This window comes from Pantherophis guttatus, chromosome 8 (assembly GCF_059756535.1).
Source record: "Pantherophis guttatus breed Tessera chromosome 8, ASM5975653v1, whole genome shotgun sequence".
Taxonomy (NCBI): Eukaryota; Metazoa; Chordata; class Lepidosauria; order Squamata; family Colubridae; genus Pantherophis; species Pantherophis guttatus.
The window spans coordinates 25,592,125-25,607,968 of record NC_142070.1 but is presented as its reverse complement, the minus strand read 5'-3'; the positions used below and the strand labels follow the sequence as shown (position 1 = coordinate 25,607,968).

The window sequence follows — 15,844 nt, the reverse complement described above, 5'->3', positions numbered from 1 at the left end:
AGCAGATTACTTAACAAAGCAAATTACTTGCCAGTATATTGTTTTTGCACCAGAATTAGTCTTAGCTTTTGGAAGCTTCTGATTTGGAGAGGAAAGATAGGTACCCTTGACATCAGCAAATGTCCTTTTTCTTATGACAGATAATGCTTTTTGGGGCCTTGTGATTATACGCTGTCTACAACCAGAAAAGAAAGAATAGCAGTGTTCCAATATTTGAGGGCTGTCACAGAGAGCAGGGAGTCAACCTATTTTCCAAAACACCTGAAGGCTAGACAAGGAATAATGGATGCAAGCTGATCAAGGAGAGATTCAACCTAGAAATAAGGAGAAATTTTCTGACAGTGAGAACAATCAACCAATGGAACAGCTTGCCTTCAGAAATTGTCAGAGCTTCATCACTGGAGCCTTTCAAGAAGAGACTGGACAGCCGTCTGTCAGAAACGGTATAGGATCTCCTGCTTGATCAGGGGGTTGGACTAGAGTGCCTTCCACTCTGTTATTCTATTCTTCTATTTGAATCTAAAGAATTATGCTTTCCAGATTAGGTAGCATAAGTAGGAATATAACCACACATACTAAATTGGGCTAACCTGCTCTATAGTTACGTACCAAATTGTAAGTTTTTTTTGCTAGTCATGATGAGATAGATTGATGGGTAATCTAGACTAACAATAATTAATGTATAAAACACTCCTTGTATATCGCACATTGTCCAGTATGTGGTTCTGTATTTGGAATATATATATATATATATATACTATAGCTATTGAACAGCTGGATCTCTGCTTTCATCACTGAAGGCACACATGCTCGGTGTAATGACAGCCTGCTCGGCGATACCTGTATTGTGTAAAGTTTGGAGAAGGACCAGCTGTTTGCCTACAGACTGAATAAATTTGGGCATTGTTAACATGGTAACACATTGGCTTTTCATCAAAATTAATTTGGTCTTGTTAATAATATGCAGAGTGCAAAGCTGACAGCTATACCAATGCTAATAAACCTAATACATCTTTCTTAAGTAGAAAAGGAAAGATCATATTAGAAGTGGAGTGTATTAGAAGAGGAGGGAAGTGAGGACATTATTTACTGCATTAAAAAGGACACAGGGAAGCCATAGGGAATATTAAGTTAAAAAATAAGGTTAGCTGCACTTCAGTGGTGGGATGAATTATTAATTTTCGTATATTTTATTTTAAACTTTACCAGACATATATATGTTTTGCCACACGTATCTTACCGGTTTAGATACTCATATAACATTGTAGGAATTAGGGAAAAGTAGTTTTTGTGTGAAATTTCAAAACTAATTTAATAAGGAGAAAGAGAGAAACGTAATACAGATCTTATTTGTTGGAGCAGAATACTAGAAGCAAATTTATCTTGTTGTAGTCAAAATACACTCAATATATCTGAAACAATGTTATAAATTGGATCATTGTAGTAACTAGTACTTTAGCAGTACTAGTGCTTTATTTGGCTCATATCTTGCTATACATTTGCACCTACCATCCCAAAAAATTACACACAAATCTCAATGTGTGTGTGTTTGTTTGTGTATGCAGTAATATATATATATATATATATATATATAAATAAACAAACCATGAGAAGAAAATATAAATACGTATATCAGGGAAAATTTGCATGTGACAAGAAAAAAAGAAATAAAATTATTATGCTAACATTTTTTTTCCACTGTTAATTTTTGTGTATGAATATTGTTTTTGAAGTCTCCTTAATAGCACAGTGTGAGGGTCACCATAGGCAAAGTATATATCTTCCACCTAACATTTTCCTTTTGCTACTTTTCAGAAATGGATTGGTTCATGCTGTAGTTGAGTGAAGGTGGGCTCTTTGCACACACACTCTATTAATTGTACTAGTAACATGTACTAAAACATTGTTCTCTTTCTACTTGTATTTCAGCTCAGAAAACCCGGAGACAGATGTAACAGCTGCTGCAACTGCTGGAAACTAAGCCCTTTTCATTTTTTTAAAAAAAATTCCACTCCTACCAACCATCCATGTGCTCTCCTTCAGTTACAACACTTTCAGAGAAGACTGAGTTCAAAGGCATACTGAAAAGTCCAACATTAGGGGGAGGATATTTGAGTCCTTGTGTCCAGACTTTGTGGCTTTACAAAACTCAGGTCAACAGTAAGCTTCAAATAACAATTAAAAATAGTATTGAAAGCATTCTTTAAGTGCTTTATTTTCTTACTCTTGGTCTTTTCTGCAGTGTTGCACACCTGCCATGGAAAATATTAGTTATGAGGTTTCCATGGAACTTTAACAAATTAAAGTTTACATAGCATATAGCACATGTGATACTATGATACTAAAAGACGACTCAGGTTATTATTTAAAGCTAGAATGTGCTTTTTAGATGGGATTTCCCCCCTCTTTTTCCCTATGCTTAATAAAGGTCTTCTCCCGAAGGCCTCCAAGTTGTCTGGATCCAGTTACAATTTTATTTTTCAGTTCAGCAGAAAGCATTTCTATCACCATACAAATGAAGTAGTTTTAATCTGATTTATTATTTGATGGTATATTACAATAGTTCAAGAAACATCTTGCACTTAAAATATTATCACCTGGGGAAAGATTTGCTCAAATACTGTTGGATCTGACTACGTGTGTTATGTCCACAATTTAATTTTTAAGGGTCTCTCTGGATTGATTCAGAGACTCTTCGCTTGCCCCATGATATTACATTCCACATGCAATTTATGTATGCATTTATATCTTCAAAATATTGAAATAAATATATAAACGAGACCATGATTTCTTCTGTCCACTTCCATACTTTTCTCAGAAACCAATATGGGAGGGACATCAGTCTCTCAGTACTATCACATTATGATCTAGTGACCCTGAAAATAGGGTCAGAAGGAGGTCTACATGCTAACTGGAAAACTAATCAATATAATTCCACCATGGAGTTGGTGTGGGCTATATAATGTAAATGTTCCCCATCTCCACCCCTGTTAGTGTCGTTTCATTCAGCTGAATATAAATGTTAAAGTTCACATATATATTCACACACATATCCCACTTTTGTTAAATACAATAGACTGAAACCCCAACATGTAGCAAAAATTTATATTTACACTTATTGCAGTTTATTTCTTATAATAGAATATTTTGATTTATTGTGGTTTTAGTGATGATCAAAAACTTAAATTTTTATCTGCAAAAGGTTCCAAAAGAAAAATGCAATGTTTGGGCTAAAACATCTAATAGCATCATAAATTAACAGCATAAATCAGAAGAAAAAAAAAGCAATCAAATAAACCACGGGTTGCATTTGATTCAGGTCAGGTCCTTTTACTGTGGAAGAGAGCAGTACAGAGGGTAAAAGGTTATTGGTGACTAATTTTCTGAAAACTAACAGCTTGTGTAAGTAATAGAACATTTATTGCATTTCTTTGTCATCCCAGCAATGAGCTAAAAAATCCATAAGAATTCCCAGCTCTAGCCTTTATTAAGGTATAGACCTGGATTAGTTTAATGTCCAATTTAAAGTCACAACTTGGTCTTTGTTTACTTTTCCATACATGAACTATTTTCTGATCACATTATTTCTCATAATGTAAGATACCAAAAACAAAGAGACCCCCCCCCCCGAATCAGGAGACAGAGGCTTAGTTATTTAGAGGTGTTATGAAAACAGCATATTATGAACATACAATTACAAATATGCACAGTTCCTTTCTTTTTGTGTAACACAGCAGCATTTGAGAAACAAAAATAATTACTACATTTTGTCTGTTCTGTGATATTTCTGCACTTTTATTTGGGCTCAGATATTTATTTATTTATTATTTATTTATTTATTTATTTATTTATTTATTTATTTATTTATTTTGTCTAGTACATATTAGATAATATATATAAGTATAAGCATGAAATGAATACATAAAATGAGTACAATTAAAGGGAACATTAGGACAGGGACGGTAGGCACGCTGGTGCTCTTATGGAGTATTGTCAATAAAACATGAAGAAGTGATTACCAGTATAATAGCATTTACATTCATTTATTTATCTTCACAAGCTTGGCATTGGGATAAGAAATTAGGCTTTCAACTACCATGATTATTAATTTGCTTTCCAATATGAAAGATGTTGAGAGGGCAGAATACATGAAGTCCTTGATTTATGAAGGGTTGCTTAGCAACCCTTCAAAGTTACAATTTTATTTATTGATTGATTGATTGGAATTTGTCAGATAAAAACGAGAACAAGAATAAGAGAATAAAAATACAATAACAGGGACGATAGGCACGTTAGTGCACTTATGCACGCCCTCTCTGCTGACCACTTAAGTATGAAGTAAGGTCCACGGAAGTCAATTTGTGACTGAAACTATGAAAATTTGTAGTTGAGACGAACTGAATCAGGTAGGGCATTCCAGACTTTGACAACTCTATTACAGAAATCATATTTTTTACAGTCAAGTTTTTACAGTCAAACAATGGCTATCTTCTGGTGCGCACACATGCACGGATGCGTATGCATGCACATGCATGCTTTGCCACTGCTTGTGCAAGTGAAGCATGTGCATCAGGCCGCCACCTTGGAGGTGCTTTAGTCCAACCCCCTGCTCCAGCAGGAGGTTCTATACAATTCCAGACAAGTGACTGTCCAAGGTCTTCTTAAAAGCCTCAAGTGACAACAAACACTGCTATTAATGCACCAAGCATCTGCTCTGCTTCTGCTGTTGATAACTGATGGTCTTCATTTTCTTCATTTTCAAAATATGTACTTCCATATTTCTGCTTCTTAAACCACAATATGTATGACAAGTGCAGAATTAAGAAGCCTGGCCAGGGCCAAAAGGAAAATTCACAACATAATCCATAATTCTAATTAATTAACTTGCTTTTGTATAGCATAAATGCCAAGCATTATATACCTTCTCTGTTTTTGTGCAAATGAATGTGCATGTTTTTTCTCCACCTTTACAGACTAGCAAATATCACATATTTAAGTAGAAGACTTTTGATATTGGACAACTTGCCCAAATCTGTGTTATCAAATATCTGGCTATTTTTGAATTTTACTTAGCATCTCAAGTAGTTTGAACATTGTCAGCTATGTTTAAGAGAAGAAACACTATAAAGGGATTTGCTAATAGATTTTGCTATGTGTTAACCTGAAATTGAAATAGAAGTATACCAGTGGTGGGTTAGCCCCGGTTCACACTGGTTTATTTATTTATTTATTTTGCTTTAATTTATATGCCGCCCTTCTCCGGAGACTCAGGGCGGCTTACAATGCGTTAAGCAATAGCCTTCATACTTTTGTATATTTATACAAAGTCAGCTTATTGCCCCCACAAACTGGGTCCTCATTTAACCTACCTTAGAAAGGATGGAAGACTGAGTCAACCTTGAGCCTGGTGAGATTTGAACTTGCAGTAATTGCAAGCAGCAGATGTTAATAACAGTGCTTTAGTTCCATTCTATAGAACACCGGTTCTATAGAACCGGTAGTAAAACCGGCGGGAGGTTCCGCTCACCGACTCCGACGTCATCAAAATGCTTCTGCACATGTGCAGAAGAGCGCGCATGGGGCCCCGTTGCGAACTGGTAGTAAAGGTAGATAGAACCCACTCCTGAAGTATACTGATATATAGCTAACAGTGGCCTAACTGTGAAGAGGAACAAAAGGAGATATGAATTAATTTTTCATTAGCTGTTAGGACAATTGTATCTTTATGAAAGATTTACACTGTTAAAAGACATATCAAACCAGGTATGTGTAGAGAAATATAGCTTCTTTTGGCATAAGAGAAGGAAAGATGAAAAAGGTGGCATATTACATCCTAAACACTGGACCTTTTGCAAATGAAAGGAAGTAGACTTGGATTAAGAAGTATTGAGTAGCAACAGTCTGAACTCAATGGCAACAATAACTAATTAGCATTTCTGAAAACAACATTATTTAAAACACACTCTTAATTTTGGATTCCTTTCTTTAAATGCTGCTATAAACCTTACTGTTTCAGACTGTAAACTCACATAACTTTTGAAAAGAATCCTAATTCTGTCTCAAATTTGGATGATTAGATTATTTTTCAATTGTCCCACTAAGCGTAAACTGCCATTCATTAGAGTTTCAGTTTGATCCAGCTTGCTTTTATTGCATTTTATTACACTTGTTAGTGTAATTACAAATACCTCTTGTGGGCTTTTAAAAAGTAGTATGGTGCTAAACTAAATGATGTGTGCAACTGTTATTTGATCAGTGGGTAATTGTGTGTTTTACACAAGCGGCCAAATAATCAGTCCGAGGAATAGTTAAGATCATGAAAACCGCATATCTTTACTTTTTACAGTCCCAATTATATCTTAATTATTCTTTAAAGCCTTTCAGAAGACACTTTTATCATACACCAATTGTTATGTAATCTGAAAGATGAATATAATAATATAAAAACATTAACATGGCCTTTAGTGAAAGTCGTTTCCTAGTGATCCCGTTCACGGCAGTGCTGTGGAAGGAATTATTTTCTAATTTTTCTGATATATTTTGCAACTCTGCAGTTTAGCTAACAGCCCTGATTCATCAAGCTTTAAGCTTTGGTTCAATCCAAGTACAGGTCATCCTTGATTTACAACCACAACTGAGCCCAAAATTTATGTTGCTAAGTGAGACATATGTCAAGTGAGTTTTGCCGCATTTTATGACTTTTCTTGCCACAGTTGTTAAGTGACTGTTGCAGCTATTAAATTAGTAACCCAGTTGTTAAATTAATCTGGCTTCCCCATTGACTTTGCTTTTTTAAGAAGACTACAAAAGTTGATCACATGACCCTCAGACACTGCAACCGTCATAAATATGAACCAGTTGCCAAGCATCTGAACTTTGATCACATGACCATGGGGATGCTGCAACAGTCATAAGTGTGAAAAATGGTCATAAGTCACTTTTTTCAATGCCACTGTAACTTTGAATGGTCACTAAACAAACTGTTGTAAATTGAGGACTACCTGTAATAGCCAGGCTCTTGGCTACTGTTTTTAGGCAACCACATGCATTAATATATATTTCCACTAAACTTCGGCACAGTGATATTAAACATGTAACAGTATAATATGTATGTTTGTATATACATGCACAAAGTCCATTAAAATGATGAGGTACTTCAGGAATGCCTGGGCAAATAAATAAGTCTTAACTGTTAGTGAAATTGTTGTTAATATTAGCAGCGGGACACTGAAAGAGGGAGGCTGGGAAAATCCATCATAGCTTTTTTTGGCATAACAAAATTAATCATAATAATTAAATATGGAATCTATGCAATTTACCAGTATTATCTTAACATAACTTTTGAATTCCAGTCCTGTACAGTGTGCCAAAATGCATGTATTTATTAAAGCCGTCAATTTATTTACCCAAACTGCACAGATTATAAATTACATAGTAAATGAAATATATTTATTGAAACTGCATAGATTCGGGAAACATGCATATATTTTGTAGTTGGTGGGAAGCCGATGAAATTAATGGTACATAAACTGATGATAGTTTATATGCAATGTTCCAGTTGTTGTGGTCCGCCAGCAGCCTGCGGAGCTGGCAGCGGAGTCGGACACCGATGAGGCTGATGAAGAACATGGGCCAGTCCTGGATGAGGGCTCTGCGTCAGAGGCAGAAATGGTGCCAGGGCCATCGGGGAGTGATGCACAGGCTTCGGAGCCTCCAGAGGCTGACAGTAGAGAGGCAGAGGAACAGAAGGAGCCTGTTCCTAGTGCATGTAGAGAAGAGCTGCCAGAAAGCAGGAGCAGCTAAAGCAGAGAGGATGACTCGGGAGTAGGGCCAAGAGATGAGTGGCCCCTCCCATAAGGCTTAAAAGACCAGCAACGGCTCTTGGCCTCTTTGCCGGAAAACAACCGTTGAGAGATTTGCTTCGTGTTTGGATGTATTTCTTTCCTGTCAGCATCTTCTGTTCCTGAACTGTTGCCAATAAAAATGCAATATTTTGAATTAATGGAATTCAAGAGGAGCACAGGAGGGGTAACCTAGGTTATAGGAAATAATTAGGGGGGGAGGTGAATGATTGGCCATTCAGGAGGCCAAAAATGAAAGGATGGAGATGTTTTTGGGAAGACTTCCTTAGAAACGAAAGATTTGTTTGTTCTAATAGGTGATTTCAGCAATAATTCACATGTACACAAAGAAAAAAGCATGATTAATTCGATCATATATAATGAAAAAACAAGGGAAGGCTCAAGAGATTCTTAATGTGAGCTGAACCATTGATATCAAGAATGGATCTCAGGAAAAACATAGCCAGTAAATAAAAAGAAAGAAGTGAAGGAAAGCTAAAGGAATTAGAGTGACAGTAGAATTACCGTATTTTTCGGAGTAAAAGATGCATCAGAGTATAAGACGCACCTACCTTTTTTGGTGAGGAAAAGAAGAAAAAGAAATCTCTCTCTGCCTCTGAGCAATTTTGCTTCGTTGCAGCAAAGAGCAAACAGCCTGCTTTACTTTCATTTTCATTTTCAGCATAGCTTGATTAGCAAAAGGAAAAAAAAAAAATCTGCTCCAGCAATTTACCTCTTTACAGCAAGCAGCAGAGCCCTGCGCAAAACAGCTGAGAGCAAATTAGCTGGGAGTCGGGAGACTTGTGTTAATTAGGCTGCGCTGAAGCTGAAAGGAGCTGTTTTTTCCAGCAAGGAGGTAACTGCTGCGAGGCAGAGACCAAAGGGTGGGGGCCAGTGGGTGGGCGGGGCTACATTTGGTGTATAAGACGCACCTAAATTTTTACCCCCTTTTAAAGGGGAAAAAGGTGCATCTTATACTCCAAAAAATACGGTATATAAAAAAGTGATGACTCTTTATGAGATAATAATAGAATATAGATTAACCTAAAGGCGCACGGAACACCACTATTACCTTCCCACCAAAGGTGGTGCCTATTTTTCGAACTGCTAGGTTGGCAGAAGCTGGGACAAGTAACGGGAGCTCACCCCGTTATATGGCACTAGGGATTCAAACCGCTGAACCTTTCAATTGACAAGCTCAGCATCTTAGCCACTGAGCCACTGTGTGTGTGTGTGTGTGTGTGTGTGTGTATGTATGTATGTATATATATATATATATATATATATATATATATATATATATATATATATATATATATTGTAGATATTCTGTATCTATATTCTTTATATACACCATGAATAGGTGTATATAAAGAAAGAAAATGCAACTGTAGCTGGGAAATGATGAAAAGAATTATATTTCAAAGTGGTATGGAGGTGGGTAGAGTTATTTATGTGATGGGTTGGAAAAAGAGTATTTGGTGGAAGAGTAAAATGAAAGAGTCTATGAATAAAAAGAAGACCCTGTATATAAAACGGATTGCTTTGTAAATAAGATGATAGCTGTATATTACGCATGTAAAAAAAAAGTTAATTGAGAAGAATATAGACAAAGAGAACAAGGAATGACATATGGTAGCATAACAGAGGAAAATGTTTTCATTCAAGAAAAAGTGAAGATATAAATGTGGAACTGAAATAGGGTAAGGCTGCAGGTGTACATATAATTTGTAGATTATATATAAAAATATTAAAATATAGATGCAATTTGTTTATGTAGATGTGATTTGTTTATGGAGTGGTAGATTGAAACACTTGGAAATATTGGTGCTACCTTTGTATTATGTTGTTAAAAGTGAAAAAGATGTCTACAGTGTTGATTTTTTTCATATATATTTCTTTAAAAAATTACAGTTTGTATGCAATAATATATGAACGTCTGTAACACATGCAGACAATATCCGGAGTGTTCTACATATCCATGATAATATATCCTTAAACCGTAAATAAGAGTGGGAGCATTTTGGTTTACATGACAGTTCTGTGAAATATTTATCAAAGAACTGAAAAAAACCAGTGGCCCATAGTGAATAAAGTTGGATTTGACCCATGACCCACTGGAGTTAATCCCCTTTTCAAAATGAAATTCCCTAGGTAACTTCAGCAAATTACAGCTTTTCAGCCTAACGGGCTACATAGGATTAATGAAAAATAAAATTATCTGTTCCTTGAAGGAAGGACAGGATAGCAATGAAATCCATATATTTTAAAAAATGTATATCTACCCTTCTCAATGGTATCAATAAAGATGGAGGGAAGCAACTCGAACAGTGACCAGTCAGAAGGCTGGAACACTGAACCATTACTATCAGCTAGATGATAATACAGGTAGTCCTCAATTTATGACCACAATTGAGCCCAAAATTTCTGTTGCTAAGTGAGTTTTGCCCCATTTTACGTCCTTTCTTGCCACAGTTGTTAAGTGAATCAATGCGCTTGTTAAATTAGTGACAGGATTGTTAAATGAATCTGACTTCCCCATTGATTTTGCTTGTCAGAAGGTCGCAAAATGGGAGCACATGGTTTGGGTGAACTGGTAGCAGCGGTGGGAGACTCCACCCACCCACCCAGACGTCATCATGGATGCTCTGCGCAGAAGCGCCTCCCCACATGCGCTCACAGTTCCGAACTAGTAGCGAAGGTAAGTGAAACCCACTACTGGAGCACACAAGCCTGGGTCCCTCTACAACCGTCGTAAATATGAGACAGTTGCCAAGCATTTGAATTTTGATCAGATGACCATGGGAATGCTGCAACAGTTCTAAGTGTGAAAAATGGTCAGAAGTCACTTTTTTAAAGTGATGTTGTAACTTCAAAGGGTCACTAAATGAACTGTTGTAAGTGGAGGACTGCCTGTAATAATAATGATGTTGATTTTACCTATTATTGCTCATCAACCATTTTGAGAGAATTTGTGCCTTGAAAGGTGGACGATATGCCAGTTGTGAGAAATTAATAATATATCTTGGGGTGGAGGGGAGATTGAACCTTTGGTAAACTATACATTCCATTAAGTGGGAAGAATGCCATTCTATCTATTGAATCTGTTGTTATGCGTAAGCTGTGTTCACTGCTGGTATCTATTATAGTTGTTAAATAATGTTTTACTTTTGAATGTTATCTGGATGGATTTGTCCAGTATCTACTGTTAGGAATGTGGCTCTGCCTAAATCCCTCAGGATGGCATTTGCAAAGTAGCAGCATTTTGACCTCCTGACCATAAGAACAAAGCCAATCATTTGATGGCTGCATATTTATGATCTGTTTTCACAGCATGGAACTTATTTTGAACTACTTCACTCATTCAGTTTTTCAGTGAAGTTTTCCTTCCCTTGGGCATAAGTCTACTGTCTCACTAACTTCAATAAGTAACTTTTTATTGTGTCTAATCATGTGCAAATGTGTTAAAATTGGTAGTTTTTAGCAAACAGTTATGGAACATATTACCGTAAGGCATTTGTTCATGGCGTGACAATTATTGGCCCTGGGCCATTGAAATGTTTTATTTAATAATGTGGGAATTTCAGTGTGTTTTCCTTTCATTATTTTTAACTTGAAAACAGAAACAGAAAGCGCCTTCTTTAAAGTTAAAACTTTACTGCTGAGAGTCTGTCAAAAGCAATATAAGCATCTGGATTTTAAAAAGAGAGCTTTTGCAGGATGTTAATTTAATATACTGGCATATTTCATGCATACTTTTTATATTTTGTATGCTTCAAACTACCTCAACAGTGACCACCCAAGAATTCCAGCCTTCTTTTCAAGATTCTCCACTGTGGAGCAAAAAGAAAAAGAAAAAAGAAAAAACCTATCCATGAAATGCTGTAACTCTAATCTAAGGTGATACTTGCTAACCTAAGGGACTCAATTACAATCTAACTTTTCATCTGGCCCCACAACACATCTATACAGGCCATAAAACAGAAGGGAGAAAGAGAACAGAAGCATGACAAACACTCTAAGCTTGGATTTCCAACAAAATGGACTTCCATGACAATTCCATTTCCCAATAAGCCATTTGGGCTCTAATCTTAAATAGCATACAAGTCTATGCAGCAAATGTTGAGATTCAGAGATTCTTTTACGTAAAAAGCTCTGCTAATTTCATTTTTTATGTTTTGGACCATACAGACAAGGGGATTGCACATGGTTAAGTGTTTCACCGAATATTACGCACAAGGCCCCATACTTGGAAGGAAAATGGCTTCATATGTGAAGTGATCACATAGGACAATTTTTTTTAAATTAAATATTTTTTTTAACTTAAACCTTGTTAAAATTAAAAGCTCCAAAGTTAATGTTAGGGTTCTCCTTACATGTTCCTTTACTGGGACCTGCACTTCAAAGAACATAAAAATAATAATAAGAAATATAGAGCAGGAATGCAGTAAGAAGTCCAAGTGGCACACAGAATGTGTCAAAATATTAAATAAGAACGTATGCCTTAAGATACTTTTTATCAGAGGTGAAATTCAAAAATTTTCCCTAACGGTTCTGTGGGCATGGCTTGGTGGGCATGGCTTGGTGGGCATGTGACTGGGTGGGCGTGGTTTGGTGGTCATGTGACTGGGAAAACCAACTATCACACTTTACACAAAAATAACACAAAAGCTACACAACTGACTCACACACAATGCAAAAGCAGCTGGACTTTACACAAAATGGCCCCTTCAACAAGTAGGAACCTCACAGAGAGCTCAAAAACCAACTATCACACTTTACACAAAAGGTTCTGGCAATAGGTAGTAAAAAAATGCTTTATAAAGTAAAAAAAAAAAGTTTTGACGATCAGCTGTGCTGCGCGATCGTCAGAACTTTTTATTTTTACTTTTTAAAGCACTTTTTTACTACCGGTTCAGGCAAACCGGCCTGAACCGGTAGCATTTCACCCCTGCTTTTTATGTCTTATTTATTAAAGCAATGAAGCCAGCAACTTTCCCAACGTTCTTTGTGAAAAATGATGCTCAATGGACACCTTCTAACAAGAAGCAAAACAGCCTGATTGCTCCTCCCACACCTGCTATTCTAAATAAAAGTGGTGAGGATAGGGAAATTAATTAGAATCCAAATTCTGATAAAACAACTACAGCTTTTAGGAATAGATTCTTGAATTTCAACACCACTGCAATGCTTGCTTACCTCATTCCTAAACTGTGCATGGAATCACACATTTAGAAAAGTACTGTATGGTTAAAAGTCCATCCAATATGCTAAATCCTTCATCTGTGTTAGAAAGCTGCAATTTCTGTAATTACATAATGTGCTATGCACAAATAAACCATTTGTGGATTAATCTTATATCATATTTACATAACCTATGAAGGCAATGGCAGAATTCCTACAACAATCTGAATGGAGAAACTTTCTGTGAACTGTGTGTTTTCTGAGTTCACAGCAGAGAAATTAAGACTAGTCCAGTTACTATTCATTTATTGTGGGATAAGTATAGTGTTAAGAATGATCAAATAGCCTGAACAAAAATTCAATAGGATGATTTAATTTGATTATACCTAAAAGCAAAGTTTTCTGGCCATATTGTTTCACTTACATTGCTTTGCAGCTTCAGCCCACCACACTCTTAGAAGTGCCAATCCAAGATTACAAAGCAACACAGAGGACTTTGTTGGGGAAAACCACAAAAAAATTTTTTTGCCACAGAGGACACACATATCACCACCTTGACATGCACTATATTGCTGAGTTGAGTCCAAAGTGCTTTGCATAGACCTATCTTTTTCTTTTCTGCAATCAAAGAGTTGCTAGTTTTTATTCCCAAAATGTAGTATTCAGAGAGATTCCATGTAGACTTTTCGTGCTTCTTCTTTTGCTGAGTGTCTCTCATCTTCACCACAACCCATTAAATTAGCATGCACATTTCAAAAAAGGAATTCCCCAAAATTGAAAAATGCTGCAGCAGGCCAAGTTGAGAGAAAGGGAATGAATGGGACATACTCAACAGTTCATCTTTCCAAAAGATTTCTAAAGGGTGGGGAAGGATCTTCCATTTATGTTTGTTTTAAATAAACAAAGATATAACTAAATATACATTGGCAGCAATATTTATAGAGTAGGGATATCCAATTTTTCTGAGGAAGCAACTTGCCAGAAGTGCAACAGCTGCAACTAATTTCCATAAAATGGAGCAGATTGTTTCAGCTGCCCTTTAATATGAAGGCAAGGCCTAATAACTGTATCCAATGTTTGATGGTCCCTTGTGATAGGGCAGACTTTTAAAAATATTACCACTGCCTCTCACCCGCTTTAAACTCTGCTGATTGGAACACAGATGAGATAAATTTGAAAGTGTATGTCTAACATCAGTTGTTTATAGGAAATATAATATAGGAAGATTCTTATATGCATATTATAATACGTAACATTTTTTTTTCAAATAGGGTTCTCCATAAGTGTAGATCATAAACTGTATCTTCAGCCTCTTTATATGCAGCTGCATTATGTATCCTTCCAACACTATTCATATGGTCTAAACATTACACATTAGTTTACATACTAAATTTATACATTGCTGATCTTTTGGGATTTTTTAATGTTAGTATAAAGATGTGGATTATAACTAGAGTAGTCCTACCATACCTAGGCTAGGGAAACTAGTCCCAGCCATATCTGCTTTGTTTCAGAATTAACCTTCCATTGGGTTTAGAGGCATCTACAAGATAAGATGCAGTCAGCTGGGCAGCTAACAGTCCTGGTTTGAAACTTGAGCTTGGTGCAACGGAGTGATCTCCCATTACTTGCCCCAGCTCCTGCTCAGCTAGCAGTTCTAAAGCATGCAAAGTAGATTAATAGACATCACTTCAGTGGGAAGGTAACAGCATTTTATGCGCCTTTGGCATATAGCCATGTTGGCCTCATGACCATGGAAATTGTCTTCAGATAACACTGGCTTTCCGCTCTGCTTCTCAGCTATTTAGCCACTTCAGAGCTGTTTGGCTGTGGATTCAGCAGCGGCAACCGGGTCTGGCTGGGTCTGGCCTGTCCTTGCCCATCCAGCTGGTGTTCTTGAGTGGTTTTGTTGGTCCGGTCGGTATGGTACTTGGTGGGCATGGTGCGGCCGCGCAGCTCTCCTTCCCCTGCCGGAATGGCAGCCCCGGGCCTCCAGACACACCAGGGCTGGCACTATGATTAAGTCTAATAATATAAATAATGATACAAGATGTCTTTCACCACCATCCATTTCTGTATGTTCACAAAATGGAAAATAGTTATGCTTTTAAAATACCATGGAAAATAATGTCATTATATATATATATCTTTCCATGTATGTGTGTGTGTGTGTGTATCGAGGAACACAAAAACTCAATACAAAAGCAAGAACACACATCATCATTAGTTCAACACATAAATACAACAGGACACAATATTAATTTTAATAACACAAAAACAGTTGCAAAAATAGAACATCTCAATGGCAGAATAATCAGAGAGGCAATCGAAATAGAGAAAAGACCATATTGCATGAATAAATGGGATGACACTTCACGTCTGCCTACTATTTGGAAACCTGCTCTCATAGATAGACGAATCTTAACACCAAATATAAAACATAGATCAAGCATTACATATACATATACATATACATATACATATACATATACATATACATATACATATACATATACATATACATATACATATACATATACATATACATATACATATACATATACATATACATACATACATACATACATACATACATACATATATATATATATATATATATATATATATATATATATACATACACATACATACACACACACACACACACACACACACACACACATATTTGTTTTCTGAGGTTTCGCGGGTGTTTGTATGTAGCTCTTTGGTTATTCGGGTTTTCTTCCACGTAAAATTGGAAGTATCTTGGCAACGTTTAACGAAGTCTCATTCGTCATCTTCAGGCTGGTGTTTTCGGC

The 15,844-nt window shown here is 36.3% G+C and overlaps 1 protein-coding gene and 1 long non-coding RNA gene across 2 annotated transcripts in view; one reads left to right on the top strand and one right to left on the bottom strand.

Moving 5' to 3' along the window:
• The window catches only part of LOC117679973 (uncharacterized), a 294,700-nt gene that overhangs the window by 46,984 nt on the left and 231,872 nt on the right, over positions 1-15,844 (bottom strand). The gene's annotated exons all lie outside the window — the stretch shown is intronic.
• On the top strand, positions 13-2,199 carry LOC132710412 (uncharacterized). Its single transcript, XR_009621112.2, has 2 exons — positions 13-443; positions 1,930-2,199. It is a non-coding gene; the product is annotated as an uncharacterized LOC132710412 (long non-coding RNA).